Source organism: Eleutherodactylus coqui, chromosome 1 (genome assembly GCF_035609145.1).
Source record: "Eleutherodactylus coqui strain aEleCoq1 chromosome 1, aEleCoq1.hap1, whole genome shotgun sequence".
NCBI lineage: Eukaryota > Metazoa > Chordata > Amphibia > Anura > Eleutherodactylidae > Eleutherodactylus > Eleutherodactylus coqui.
In genome coordinates, this window is record NC_089837.1 from 16,346,207 (window position 1) to 16,361,903 (window position 15,697).

The following is a 15,697-nucleotide window of genomic DNA, read 5'->3' on the forward strand; positions in this document are numbered from 1 at the left end:
ACTATATTATATAACAACCAGCGCATTACACTATATAAGCACTATATTATATAACAACCAGCGCATTACACTATATAATATAAGCAGTATATTATATAACAACCAGCACATTATACTATATAATATAAGCAGTATACTATATAATAACCAGCGCATTATACTATATAATAACCAGCGCCTTACGCTATATAATAACCAGCGCATTACACTATATAATAACCAGCGCATTATACTATATAATAACCAGCGCCTTACGCTATATAATAACCAGCGCATTACACTATATAATAACCAGCGCATTATACTATATAATAACCAGCACATTATACTATATAATAACCAGCGCGTTATACTATATAATAACCAGCGCGTTATACTATATAATAACCAGTGCGTTACACTATATAATAACCAGCGTGTTATACTATATAATAACCAGCGCATTATACTATATAATAACCAGCGCATTATACTATATAATAACCAGCGCCTTACGCTATATAACCAGCGCATTATACTATATAATAAACAGCGCATTATACTACATAATAACCAGCGCATTATACTATATAATAACCAGCGCATTATATTATATAATAACCAGCACGTTATACTATATAATAACCAGCGTGTTACACTATATAATATAAGCAGTATACTATATAATAACCAGCGTGTTACACTATATAATATAAGCAGTATACTATATAATAACCAGCGTGTTACACTATATAATAACCAGCGTGTTACACTATATAATATAAGCACTATATTATATAACAACCAGCGCATTACACTATATAAGCACTATATTATATAACAACCAGCGCATTACACTATATAATATAAGCAGTATATTATATAACAACCAGCACATTATACTATATAATATAAGCAGTATACTATATAATAACAAGCGCATTACACTATATAATATAAGCACTATATTATATAACAACCAGCACATTATACTATATAATATAAGCAGTATACTATATAATAACCAGCGCATTACACTATATAATAACCAGCGCCTTATACTATATAATAACCAGCACATTACACTATATAACAGTGATGGTGAACCTTTAGAGACCGAGTGCCCAAACTGCAACCCAAAACCCACTTATATATTGCAAAGTGCCAACACGTCAGGGGGCGGGGCTTATCACCACGTATGATTTGACCCCCGTCGTTCTAAAAAGGACCGGGCCGCTTCACAATAGACCGGAGCAGATTTTGGATGCGGAAATGCTGCAGAATTTGCCACGGAAATTTCCGCCAAGGACATTCCGCAGCATCTCCGCCTCGTGTAAACATACCTCACCGGTAATAAGGACCCCCCACAAAGCGTCCGCAGCAGTTATAGTGACCCCCCAGAGCGTCCGCAGCGGTTATAGTGATAGCCCACGGCGGCCCCCGGTAGCAAAACCGATAGCCCACGGCGGCCCCCGGTAGCAAAACCGATAGCAAAACCGATAGCCCACGGCGGCCCCCGGTAGCAAAACCGATAGCAAAACCGATAGCCCACGGCGGCCCCCGGTTGCAAAACCGATAGCCCACGGCGGCCCCCGGTTGCAAAACCGATAGCCCACGGCGGCCCCCGGTTGCAAAACCGATAGCCCACGGCGGCACCCGGTAGCAAAACCGATAGCCCACGGCGGCCCCCGGTAGCAAAATCGATGGCCCACGGTTGCAAAACCGATAGCCCAAAGCGGCCCCCGCTTGCAAAACCGATAGCCCACAGCGGCCCCAGTAGTAATAGTGACATCCCACAGCGGCCCCCAGTAGTAATAGTGACATCCCACAGCGGCCCCCAGTAGTAATAGTGACAGCCCACAGCGGCCCCCAGTAGTAATAGTGACACCCCACAGCGGCCCCCAGTAGTAATAGTGACACCCCACAGCGGCCCCCAGTAGTAATAGTGACACCCCACAGCGGCCCCCAGTAGTAATAGTGACATCCCACAGCGGCCCCCAGTAGTAATAGTGACACCCCACAGCGGTCCCAATAGTAATAGTGAGACCCCACAGCGCCCCACAGTACTAATAGTGACACCCCACAGCGGCCCCCAGTAGTAAGAGTGACATCCCACAGCGGCCCCCAGTAGTAAGAGTGACATCCCACAGCGGTCCCCAGTAGTAATAGTGACTTCCCACAGTGGCCCCCAGTACTAATAGTGACTTCCCACAGCGGCCCCCAGTACTAATAGTGACACCCCAGAACGGCCCCCAGTAGTAATAGTGACACCCCACAGCGCCCCACAGTACTAATAGTGACACCCCACAGCGGCCCCCAGTAGTAAGAGTGACATCCCACAGCGGCCCCCAGTAGTAAGAGTGACATCCCACAGCGGCCCCCAGTAGTAAGAGTGACATCCCACAGCGGTCCCCAGTAGTAATAGTGACTTCCCACAGCGGCCCCCAGTAGTAATAGTGACTTCCCACAGCGGCCCCCAGTACTAATAGTGACACCCCACAGCGGCCCCCAGTAGTAATAGTGACACCCCACAACGGCCCCCAGTAGTAATAGTGACACCCCACAGCGGCCCCCAGTACTAATAGTGACACCTCACAGCGGCCCCCAGCAGTAATAGTGACACCCCACAGCAGCCCCAGTAGTAATAGTGACATCCCACAGCGGCCCCAGTAGTAATAGTGACACTTCACAGTGGTCCCAATAGTAATTAGTGCGGCCCCTAGTAGTAATAGTGACTCCCCACAGCGGCCCCAGTAGTAATAGAGACACCCCACAGTGGTCCCAATAGTAATTAGTGTGGCCCCCAGTAGTAATAGTGACATCCCACAGCGGCCCCAGTAGTAATAGTGACTTCACAGTGGTCCCAATAGTAATTAGTGCGGCCCCTAGTAGTAATAGTGACTCCCCACAGCGGCCCCAGTAGTAATAGTGACACCCCACAGTGGTCCCAATAGTAATTAGTGTGGCCCCCAGTAGTAATAGTGACATCCCACAGCGGCCCCAGTAGTAACAGTGACACCCCACAGCGGTCCCAGTAGTAATAGTGACATCCCACAGTGACACCAGTAGTAATAGTGACATCCCACAGCGGCCCCCCAGTAGTAATAGTGACATCCCACAGAGGCCCCCAGTAGTAATAGTGACACCCCACAGCGGCCCCCAGTAGTAACAGTGATACCCCACAGCAGCCACCAGTAGTAATAGTGACATCCCACAGTGGCCCCCAGTAGTAATAGTGACACCCCACAGCAGCCCCCAGTAGTAATAGTGACACTTCACAGTGGTCCCAATAGTAATTAGTGCGGCCCCCAGTAGTAATAGTGACACTCCACAGCGGCCCCAGTAGTAATAGTGACATCCCACAGTGACACCAGTAGTAATAGTGACATCCCACAGCGGCCCCCCAGTAGTAATAGTGACATCCGACAACTGCCCCTGTAGTAATAGTAACATCCCACAGTGGCCCCAGTAGTAATAGTGACAGCCCACAGCGGCCCCCAGTAGTATTAGTGACAGCCCACAGCGGTCCCCAGTAGTAATAGTGACATCCCACAGTGGTCCCCAGTAGTAATAGTGACATCCCACAGTGGCCCCCAGTAGTAATAGTGACATCCCACAGTGGCCCCAGTAGTAATAGTGACATCCCACAGTGGCCCCAGTAGTAATAGTGACATCCCACAGCGGCCCCAGTAGTAATAGTGACATCCCACAGCGGCCCCAGTAGTAATAGTGACAGCCCACAGCGGCCCCAGTACTAATCGTGACATCCCACAGCGGCCCCAGTAGTAATAGTGACATCCCACAGTGGCCCCAGTAGTAATAGTGACATCCCACAGCGGCCCCACTAGTAATAGTGACATCCCACAGTGGCCCCAGTAGTAATAGTGACATCCCACAGTGGCCCCCAGTAGTAATAGTGACATCCCACAGTGGCACACAGTAGTAATACCCTGTTTCCCTGAAAATAAGACATACCCTGAAAATAAGACATAGCATGATTTTACAGAATTTTTGAGGATGCTAAATGATTTTTCAGGCTTTTTGAGGATGCTTGAAATATAAGTCCTAGTCCAAAATTAAGCCCTGCTAACAGTTAATTTAAAGAGTGTCCAGGCAGCTATACATGTAAAAAAGTTAAACCTTTTTGAACAAAAATTAATATAAGACACTGTCTTATTTTCAGGGAAACAGGGTAGTGACATCCCACAGTGGCACACAGTAGTAATAGTATATATATAAGCAGTACATTATACTATATAACAGCACACTATACTATATAACCACTAAATTATGCTATATAATAAACAGCACATTATACTATGTAATAAACAGTATATTAAGTTATACAATAAGCAGTATACTCTATAACAAGCAGTACATTATACTATATAACAACCAGTACATTATACTATGTAATAAGCAGTATACTATATAATAAGCAGTACACTATACTATGTAATAAGCAGTATACTATATAATAAGCAGTACACTATATAATAAGCAGTACACTATACTATGTAATAAGCAGTACACTATATAATAAGCAGTACACTATACTATGTAATAAGCAGTACACTATATAATAAGCAGTACACTTTACTATATAATAAGCAGTACACTATACTATGTAATAAGCAGTACACTATATAATAAGCAGTACACTATACTATATAATAAGCAGTACACTATATAATAAGCAGTACACTATACTATGTAATAAGCAGTACACTATATAATAAGCAGTACACTATATAATAAGCAGTACACTATACTATGTAATAAGCAGTACACTAAATAAGCAGTACACTATACTATATAATAAGCAGTACACTATATAATAAGCAGTACACTATATAATAAGCAGTACACTATACTATGTAATAAGCAGTACACTATATAATAAGCAGTACACTATACTATATAATAAGCAGTACACTATATAATAAGCAGTACACTATACTATGTAATAAGCAGTACACTATATAATAAGCAGTACACTATACTATATAATAAGCAGTACACTATACTATGTAATAAGCAGTACATTATACTATATAACAAGCAGTTGGGCTCCTGGCAGTGCAGCGCTGTGTACCGGCTCCCCCTGGTGGCGGCTCTGAGGCAGTGCAGGGAGTGCGCACATGTGTCCGCACAGCAGTCTCTCCCTCCTTGCTCTGTGCTGTATATAGGGGCCCCCAGCCGCCCCCACAAGGGCCCCACGTGTATGCCCACCGCTCCCCCCATATATATACCGCACCTCTGCCCTCCTGCTCAGTGCCAAGCAGCCGCTGCCTAGGCCTCTCCGCAGCTTCTAGAAGGTCCCGGCACTCCCCTCCCCCTCCCAGACCTGCAGGAAACTTCCAGCCAATCAGAGGGCGGGACCCTCCTGCTGGGGGGAGAACTCCCATCCTCCTGCAGCTCCGCACTCCACTGCGGCCAACAGAAGAACAGCAGCATTATTCAATAGGAAAATTAAATCTGGCGTCCCATTGGCTGAAGCGCAGGCGCACACGCCATTTATTAGCTCGCCTGTAACAAGTATGGCCATTTATTAGCTCGCCCGGAACAAGTATGGCCGTTTATTAGCTCGCCCGTAACAAGTATGGCCGTTTATTAGCTCGCCAGGAACAAGTATGGCCGTTTATTAGCTCGCCCGTAACAAGTATGGCCATTTATTAGCTCGCCCGGAACAAGTATGGCCGTTTATTAGCTCGCCCGTAACAAGTATGGCCATTTATTAGCTCGCCCGGAACAAGTATGGCCATTTATTAGCTCGCCCAGAACAAGTATGGCGGTTTATTAGCTTGCAGGGAACAAGTATGGCCGTTTATTAGCTCGCCCATAACAAGTATGGCGGTTTATTAGCTCGCCCGTAACAAGTATGGCCGTTTATTAGCTCGCCCGGAACAAGTATGGCCGTTTATTAGCTCGCCCGGAACAAGTATGGCCGTTTATTAGCTCGTCCGTAACAAGTATGGCCGTTTATTAGCTCGCCCGTAACAAGTATGGCGGTTTATTAGCTCGCCCGGAACAAGTATGGCCGTTTATTAGCTCGCCCGTAACAAGTATGGCCGTTTATTAGCTCGCCCGTAACAAGTATGGCCGTTTATTAGCTCGCCCGTAACAAGTATGGCCGTTTATTAGCTCGCCCGGAACAAGTATGGCCGTTTATTAGCTCGCCCGTAACAAGTATGGCCGTTTATTAGCTCGCCGGAAACAAGTATGGCCGTTTATTAGCTCGCCGGAAACAAGTATGGCGGTTTATTAGCTCGCCCGGAACAAGTATGGCCGTTTATTAGCTCGCCCGGAACAAGTATGGCCATTTATTAGCTCGCCCGGAACAAGTATGGCCGTTTATTAGCTCGCCCGTAACAAGTATGGCCGTTTATTAGCTCGCCAGGAACAAGTATGGCGGTTTATTAGCTCGCCGGGAACAAGTATGGCGGTTTATTAGCTCGCCGGGAACAAGTATGGCGGTTTATTAGCTCGCCCGGAACAAGTATGGCCGTTTATTAGCTCGCCCGTAACAAGTATGGCCGTTTATTAGCTCGCCCGTAACAAGTATGGCCATTTATTAGCTCGCCCGGAACAAGTATGGCCATTTATTAGCTCGCCCGGAACAAGTATGGCCGTTTATTAGCTCGCCCGGAACAAGTATGGCCGTTTATTAGCTCGCCCAGAACAAGTATGGCGGTTTATTAGTTCACCCGGAACAAGTATGGCCGTTTATTAGCTCGCCGGGAACAAGTATGGCCGTTTATTAGCTCGCCCATAACAAGTATGGCGGTTTATTAGCTCGCCCGTAACAAGTATGGCGGTTTATTAGCTCGCAGGGAACAAGTCTGGCCGTTTATTAGCTCGTCCGTAACAAGTATGGCCATTTATTAGCTCGCCCGTAACAAGTATGGCGGTTTATTAGCTCGCCCGGAACAAGTATGGCCGTTTATTAGCTCGCCCGGAACAAGTATGGCGGTTTATTAGCTCGCCCGTAACAAGTATGGCGGTTTATTAGCTCGCCCGGAACAAGTATGGCGGTTTATTAGCTCGCCCGTAACAAGTATGGCGGTTTATTAGCTCGTCCGTAACAAGTATGGCCGTTTATTAGCTCGCCCGTAACAAGTATGGCGGTTTATTAGCTCGCCCGGAACAAGTATGGCCGTTTATTAGCTCGCCCGTAACAAGTATGGCCGTTTATTAGCTCGCCCGTAACAAGTATGGCCGTTTATTAGCTCGCCCGTAACAAGTATGGCCGTTTATTAGCTCGCCCGGAACAAGTATGGCCGTTTATTAGCTCGCCCGTAACAAGTATGGCCGTTTATTAGCTCGCCGGGAGCAAGTATGGCCGTTTATTAGCTCGCCCGTAACAAGTATGGCCGTTTATTAGCTCGCCCGTAACAAGTATGGCCGTTTATTAGCTCGCCCGGAACAAGTATGGCCGTTTATTAGCTCGCCCGTAACAAGTATGGCCGTTTATTAGCTCGCCCGGAACAAGTATGGCCGTTTATTAGCTCGCCCGTAACAAGTATGGCCGTTTATTAGCTCGCCGGAAACAAGTATGGCCGTTTATTAGCTCGCCGGAAACAAGTATGGCGGTTTATTAGCTCGCCCGTAACAAGTATGGCGGTTTATTAGCTCGCCGGAAACAAGTATGGCCGTTTATTAGCTCGCCCGGAACAAGTATGGCCGTTTATTAGCTCGCCGGAAACAAGTATGGCCGTTTATTAGCTCGCCCGGAACAAGTATGGCCGTTTATTAGCTCGCCCGTAACAAGTATGGCCGTTTATTAGCTCGCCCGGAACAAGTATGGCCGTTTATTAGCTCGCCGGAAACAAGTATGGCCGTTTATTAGCTCGCCCGTAACAAGTATGGCCGTTTATTAGCTCGCCCGGAACAAGTATGGCCGTTTACTAGCTCGCCCGTAACAAGTATGGCGGTTTATTAGCTCGCCCAGAACAAGTATGGCCGTTTATTAGCTCGCCCGGAACAAGTATGGCGGTTTATTAGCTCGCCCAGAACAAGTATGGCGGTTTATTAGCTCGCCCGGAACAAGTCTGGCCGTTTATTAGCTCGCCGGGAACAAGTATGGCCGTTTATTAGCTCGCCCGTAACAAGTATGGCCGTTTATTAGCTCGCCAGGAACAAGTATGGCCGTTTATTAGCTCGCCGGGAACAAGTATGGCCGTTTATTAGCTCGCCCGGAACAAGTATGGCGGTTTATTAGCTCGCCCGTAACAAGTATGGCGGTTTATTAGCTCGCCAGGAACAAGTATGGCCGTTTATTAGCTCGCCCGGAACAAGTATGGCCATTTATTAGCTCGCCCGTAACAAGTATGGCCGTTTATTAGCTCGCCCGGAACAAGTATGGCGGTTTATTAGCTCGCCCGTAACAAGTATGGCGGTTTATTAGCTCGCCAGGAACAAGTATGGCCGTTTATTAGCTCGCCCAGAACAAGTATGGCCGTTTATTAGCCCGCCTGTAACAAGTATGGCGGTTTATTAGCTCGCCGGGAACAAGTATGGCGGTTTATTAGCTCGCCCAGAACAAGTATGGCCGTTTATTAGCTCGCCCAGAACAAGTATGGCGGTTTATTAGTTCACCCGGAACAAGTATGGCGGTTTATTAGCTCGCCGGGAACAAGTATGGCCGTTTATTAGCTCGCCGGGAACAAGTATGGCCGTTTATTAGCTCGCCCGTAACAAGTATGGCCGTGTATTAGCTCGCAGGAAACAAGTATGGCCGTTTATTAGCTCGCCCGGAACAAGTATGGCCGTTTATTAGCTCGCCCGGAACAAGTATGGCCGTTTATTAGCTCGTCCGGAACAAGTATGGCCGTTTATTAGCTCGCCCGGAACAAGTATGGCGGTTTATTAGCTCGCCCGTAACAAGTATGGCCGTTTATTAGCTCGCCCGGAACAAGTATGGCGGTTTATTAGCTCGCCCGTAACAAGTATGGCGGTTTATTAGCTCGCCCGGAACAAGTATGGCGGTTTATTAGCTCGCCCGGAACAAGTATGGCGGTTTATTAGCTCGCCCGTAACAAGTATGGCCGTTTATTAGCTCGCCCGGAACAAGTATGGCGGTTTATTAGCTCGCCCGTAACAAGTATGGCGGTTTATTAGCTCGCCCGGAACAAGTATGGCGGTTTATTAGCTCGCCGGGAACAAGTATGGCCGTTTATTAGCTCGCCGGGAACAAGTATGGCCGTTTATTAGCTCGCCTGCAACAAGTATGGCGGTTTATTAGCTCGCCCGGAACAAGTATGGCCGTTTATTAGCTCGCCCGGAACAAGTATGGCGGTTTATTAGCTCGCCAGGAACAAGTATGGCCGTTTATTAGCTCGCCCGGAACAAGTATGGCGGTTTATTAGCTCGCCTGTAACAAGTATGGCCGTTTATTAGCTCGCCGGGAACAAGTATGGCGGTTTATTAGCTCGCCGGGAACAAGTATGGCGGTTTATTAGCTCGCCCGGAACAAGTATGGCGGTTTATTAGCTCGCCGGGAACAAGTCTGGCCGTTTATTAGCTCGCCCGTAACAAGTATGGCGGTTTATTAGCTCGCCCGGAACAAGTATAGCGGTTTATTAGCTCGCCCGGAACAAGTATGGTGGCTGGTCCACCAACGCGCCAAACTCACTGTGTAAACACTGCCTGCGGCCACACCCGCGCTGCGCGCCATATTACACGTCCATTCGTTTGCACTGGAGCGCTCAGGCACGCGTTTTTCACGTTCGTATTTACATACAGGAAAAGAGCGCATCGTCCCACCTGGGTCCGCGTTACGGAACAAACTAACCACCAAGAGGCAACCAATAAGCGCCAGATTAACGGCCGCCGCCTGCGCTTTTTTTTTTGCGCGCACATAAATAAACGTGCAAAAAACCAACTGGCCGGGAATATGCGGCATTCTGGCCCGTAGAAGCGCTGCGTATTTCACGGACCGGAACGCACCGTCTGCACGCTCACATCCGCGCCTTTGGGCTGCGTGTCACACGAGGGTTTTCCACGCACGTCACGCAGCGTTCACACTCCAGGATAATGTGTGAATGAACCGCAGCGCGCTCTTGGCGTGTCCGGCCGCTTTCATGCAGAGCTTTTTCTTGGCAGACGCCATTATAGTTAGCGGTCTCCGCCCGGCGCTGTTCGGTTCCGTTTGGCCGCAGGGATTCCCCTAACCTGCTCCCTGAGCGGCCACATTCACACTAACGTATTCGCGCGCAAAAACCGAAGACATTCATTTCACTGGCTTCCTTCACATAAGCGGATCCTCTCCTGCGCCGCGGCGGAGCGCCCTCCTCTCCTGCGCCGCGGTGGAGCGCCCTCCTCTCCTGCGCCGCGGCGGGGCGCATATTGTGCCAATTACGCTAATTGCCCGTTTCAATGAACGGGGCAGTGGCTGCACGGTTTTTTGCATCCTCAAAAAGTACAGTAAACCACACACATGCGCACGCAATTCCATAACGCCCGCTGCGCCTGCGTGACCGCGGCTGTTGTCCCATTACTTCGGCCACTACCAGACGTCTCTTACATCATCGCTATGTAAAACAAGCAATGGATTATCAGAAGTTCTGGATTATCACATGGCGGATTAATAGACTTCCCAGTAGAGAGCAGTGGAGCCTGTGAGCCGTGCGGTGGCCCTTGGGTGTGGGAGGAGGCTGCTTACAGGGGGTCAGCGGTAATCTGCAGGATGCAGCTTCTTGTCCTCTCAGTCTCCCACCATGGCGGCATGCACCCCCACCGACCACAACCCATAATTCACTACTCCAACCAAACGTCTCTGAGGAAACAGGGGCCAAGCAGGAAACCCTGCACGGAAGAGTCTGTGGGGCCCTCTTACCTGCCGGGGCAACACTCAACAGATCAAGGTCAACAGATGGAGCGGCACCGAAGAACATGTAATCTAGGGGCCAACGCTTAAATATATATAATCGAGGGGGCCACCGCTCAGGAATATATAATCTGGGGGGAACTGCTCAGGAATATATAATCTGGGGGCCACCACTAAGGATTATATAATCTGGGGGCCACCACTCAGGAATATATAATCTAGGGGCCACGGCTCAGAAATATATATAATCTGGGGGCCACCGCTCAGGAATATATAATCTGGGGGCCACCGCTCAGGAATAAATAATCTGGGGGCCACCGCTCAGGAATAAATAATCTGGGGGCCACCGATCCGGAATAAATAATCTGGGGGCCACCGCTCCGGAATAAATAATCTGGGGGCCACCGCTCAGGATTATATAATCTGGGGGCCACCGCTCAGGAATAAATAATCTGGGGGCCATCGCTGAAATATATATAATCTGGGGGCCACCGCTCAGGAATATATAATCTGGGGGCCATCGCTGAAATATATATAACCTGGGGGCTACCGCTCAGGAATATATCATCTGGGGGCCACCGCTCAGGATTATATAATCTGGTAATCTGGGGGCCACCGCTCAGGAATATATAATCTGGGGGCCACCGCTCAGGATTATATCATCTGGGGGCCACCGCTCAGGATTATATCATCTGGGCGCCACCGCTCAGGAATATATCATCTGGGGGCCACCGCTCAGGAATATATCATCTGGGGGCCACCGCTCAGGAATATATAATATGGGGGCCACCGCTCAGGAATATATAATCTGGGGGCCACCGCTCAGGAACAAATAATCTGGGGGCCACCGCTCAGGATTATATAATCTGGGGGCCACCGCTCAGGAATATATAATCTGGGGGCCACCGCTCAGGAACAAATAATCTGGGGGCCACCGCTCAGGATTATATAATCTGGGGGCCACCGCTCAGGATTATATAATCTGGGGGCCACCGCTCAGGATTATATAATCTGGGGGCCACCACTCAGGATTATATAATCTGGGGGCCACCACTCAGGATTATATAATCTGGGGGCCACCGCTCAGGATTATATAATCTGGGGGCCACCGCTCAGGATTATATCCTCTGGGGGCCATCGCTCAGGATTATATCCTCTGGGGGCCACCGCTCAGGAATATATCATATGGGGGCCAGCGCTCAGGAATATATCATCTAGGGGCCACTGCTCAGGAACATATAATCTGGGGGCCACCGCTCAGGAATATATAATCTGGGGGCCAACGCTCAGGATTATATAATCTGGGGGCCACCGCTCAGGATTATATAATCTGGGGGCCACCACTCAAGAACATGTAATCTGGGGGCCATCGGTGAAATATATATAATCTGGGGGCCCCCGACTGCCCCACAATACTCAACCACAACCCCCAACATCCCGGCAGTCTGTGGCTTAGAGTAGTACTTCCGCAACAGCTAAAATGTGGGCACTACTGTCTATAAGGTCACAGCCAATCTATAGGCTCGGCCGTAAAGCACGAGGTCTATAGGTTGCGCCAAATTTCCAGACACAAGAATTCTCATTAGCGCCCGTCAGTGAGGAGCCCGTAGGAATTAACCTCCTCACCCGCAGGAAATTAGGCACTGCCCAACGATTCACCCAACTGGGGGCTGTGACCGAGTGGGGACGGTAATATGTGCTGTCAGCTGGAAGGACGATTTCTGGAAGATTGTTTGATGTGAAGGTGACGATGCGTTACCCAGACATGGCGGAGACTGAGCGACGCTGACATGTACAGGGGCATCAGTCATGGCAGCCATAATTAGGTGTCCTGTCACTTACTATCCCATCAGTGAGGGCAATTAGTGGACAGCATCCCTCTGCCCTCCTATCTGCCCAGGCTTTATAATCTCCCTCTGCTCCATGCCCACACACCCTCATCATGACCCCTCAGCGTACCCGCACCGTCCACCATCACCATAGCTAGTAGGATAGGAGAAGGAGTAAAAATGCCGAAATAGCTGGACGAAGCCAATGTCAGGAGGCTGCTGCTAAAGCCAATATTAAAACAGGATGCCTCAAAAAGAGAATAGATGCCCAGGAATACAAGTGTAGAGGTAGAGACCGGTCTCAGCTGCCTCTTCGTGCTCGCTCAACATCAGTAAATTGGATACTGTACATGGGACCCTCCCAGACCTGTCCACAAGGTGGATGGCGGCAGCGCTGTAGCAGGGACAACTAGGCATCATGACAGGGAGCTCCACATTACTGATGGACCCACAATCCTCTAAAACTTCTGGAAGGCTTCACATGAAGTCTCAATATACACACTCCAATGTCTCAAGAGCGAAGGTGTTGTCAATGTGCAGAGTACAGCTCCTGTAGTTACCAGAGATGGATTTGACCATATGCTTTGTACAACCTCTCTTGATATAACATGGGTACAACTCTCAGTACACCCTATACCATCCCTATTGGATTCTCAGTGTGCACATGTAATTAGAAACTAAAATATGAACAGTACAACCTAAAAACAACACCCAGTACAGCCCGAGTACAACATGAACTATAGGGCCCGAATACAACATGAACTATAGGGCCCGAATACAACATGAACTAGAGAGCCCGAGTACAACATGAACTAGAGAGCCCGAATACAACATGAACTAGAGAGCCCGAATACAACATGAACTAGAGAGCCCGAATACAACATGAACTAGAGAGCCAGAATACAACATAAACTAGAGAGCCCGAATACAACATAAACTATAGAGCCCGAATAGAACATAAACTATAGAGCCCGAATACAACATAAACTAGAGAGCCCGAATACAACATAAACTATACAGCCCGAATACAACATAAACTAGAGAGCCAGAATACAACATAAACTAGAGAGCCCGAATACAACATAAACTATAGAGCCCGAATAGAACATAAACTATAGAGCCCGAATACAACATAAACTATAGAGCCCGAATACAACATAAACTATAGAGCCCGAATACAACATGAACTAGAGAGCCCGAATACAACATGAACTAGAGAGCCCGAATACAACATGAACTAGAGAGCCCGAATACAACATAAACTATAGAGCCCGAATACAACATAAACTAGAGAGCCCGAATACAACATAAACTAGAGAGCCCGAATACAACATGAACTAGAGAGCCCGAATACAACATGAACTAGAGAGCCCGAATACAACATGAACTAGACAGCCCGAATACAACATGAACCATACGGCCAGAGTACAACATGAACCGTACGGCCCGAGTACAACATGAACTATAGAGCCGGAATACAACATGAACTATAGAGTCCGAATACAACTTAAACTAGAGAGCCCGAATACAACATAAACTATAGAGCCCGAATACAACATAAACTAGAGAGCCCGAGTACAACATGAACTAGAGAGCCCGAGTACAACATGAACTAGAGAGCCCGAGTACAACATGAACTAGAGAGCCCGAGTACAACATGAACTAGAGAGCCCGAGTACAACATGAACTAGAGAGCCCGAATACAACATGAACTAGAGAGCCCGAGTACAACATGAACTAGAGAGCCCGAGTACAATATGAACTAGAGAGCCCGAATACAACATAAACTAGAGAGCCCGAGTACAACATGAACTAGAGAGCCCGAGTACAACATGAACTAGAGAGCCCGAGTACAACATGAACTAGAGAGCCCGAGTACAACATGAACTAGAGAGCCCGAGTACAACATCAACTAGAGAGCCCGAGTACAACATGAACTAGAGAGCCCGAATACAACATAAACTATAGAGCCCGAATACAACATGAACTAGACAGCCCGAGTACAACATGAACTAGACAGCCCGAGTACAACATGAACTAGACAGCCCGAGTACAACATGAACTAGACAGCCCGAGTACAACATGAACTAGACAGCCCGAGTACAACATGAACTAGACAGCCCGAGTACAACATGAACTAGACAGCCCGAGTACAACATGAACTAGACAGCCCGAGTACAACATGAACTAGACAGCCCGAGTACAACATGAACTAGACAGCCCGAGTACAACATGAACTAGACAGCCCGAGTACAACATGAACCGTACGGCCCGAATACAACATGAACTATAGAGCACGAATACAACATAAACTATAGAGCCCGAATACAACATGAACCGAACGGCCCGAGTACAACATGAACTAGACAGCCCGAGTACAACATGAACCGTACGGCCCGAATACAACATGAACTATAGAGCCCGAATACAACATGAACTATAGAGCCCGAATACAACATGAACTATAGAGCCCGAATACAACATGAACCATACGGCCCGAGTACAACATGAACCGTACGGCCCGAGTACAACGTGAACTATAGAGCCGGAATACAACATGAACTATAGAGTCCGAATACAACATAAACTAGAGAGCCCGAATACAACATAAACTATAGAGCCCGAATACAACATAAACTAGAGAGCCCGAGTACAACATGAACTAGAGAGCCCGAGTACAACATGAACTAGAGAGCCCGAATACAACATGAACTAGAGAGCCCGAGTACAACATGAACTAGAGAGCCCGAGTACAACATGAACTAGAGAGCCCGAGTACAACATGAACTAGAGAGCCCGAGTACAACATGAACTAGAGAGCCCGAGTACAACATGAACTAGAGAGCCCGAGTACAACATGAACTAGAGAGCCCGAGTACAACATGAACTAGAGAGCCCGAGTACAACATGAACTAGAGAGCCCGAGTACAACATGAACTAGAGAGCCCGAGTACAACATGAACTAGAGAGCCCGAGTACAACATGAACTAGAGAGCCCGAGTACAACATGAACTAGAGAGCCCGAGTACAACATGAACTAGAGAGCCCGAGTACAACATGA

General features: G+C 47.9%; 1 protein-coding gene across 6 annotated transcripts in view; it reads right to left on the minus strand.

Annotated features, from left to right (window-relative positions):
- DNMT3A (DNA methyltransferase 3 alpha) overlaps positions 1-15,697 on the minus strand; it is a 355,992-nt gene that overhangs the window by 43,123 nt on the left and 297,172 nt on the right. The window contains exon 1 of one of the 6 annotated variants that reach the window (XM_066594398.1): positions 5,237-5,307. The exons of the other annotated variants lie outside the window; for them this stretch is intronic. The gene's annotated coding sequence lies outside the window, so the exon portion shown is untranslated. Of the gene's footprint in view, positions 1-5,236; positions 5,308-15,697 lie in introns of those variants that run through there. 6 annotated transcript variants of the gene reach the window in all.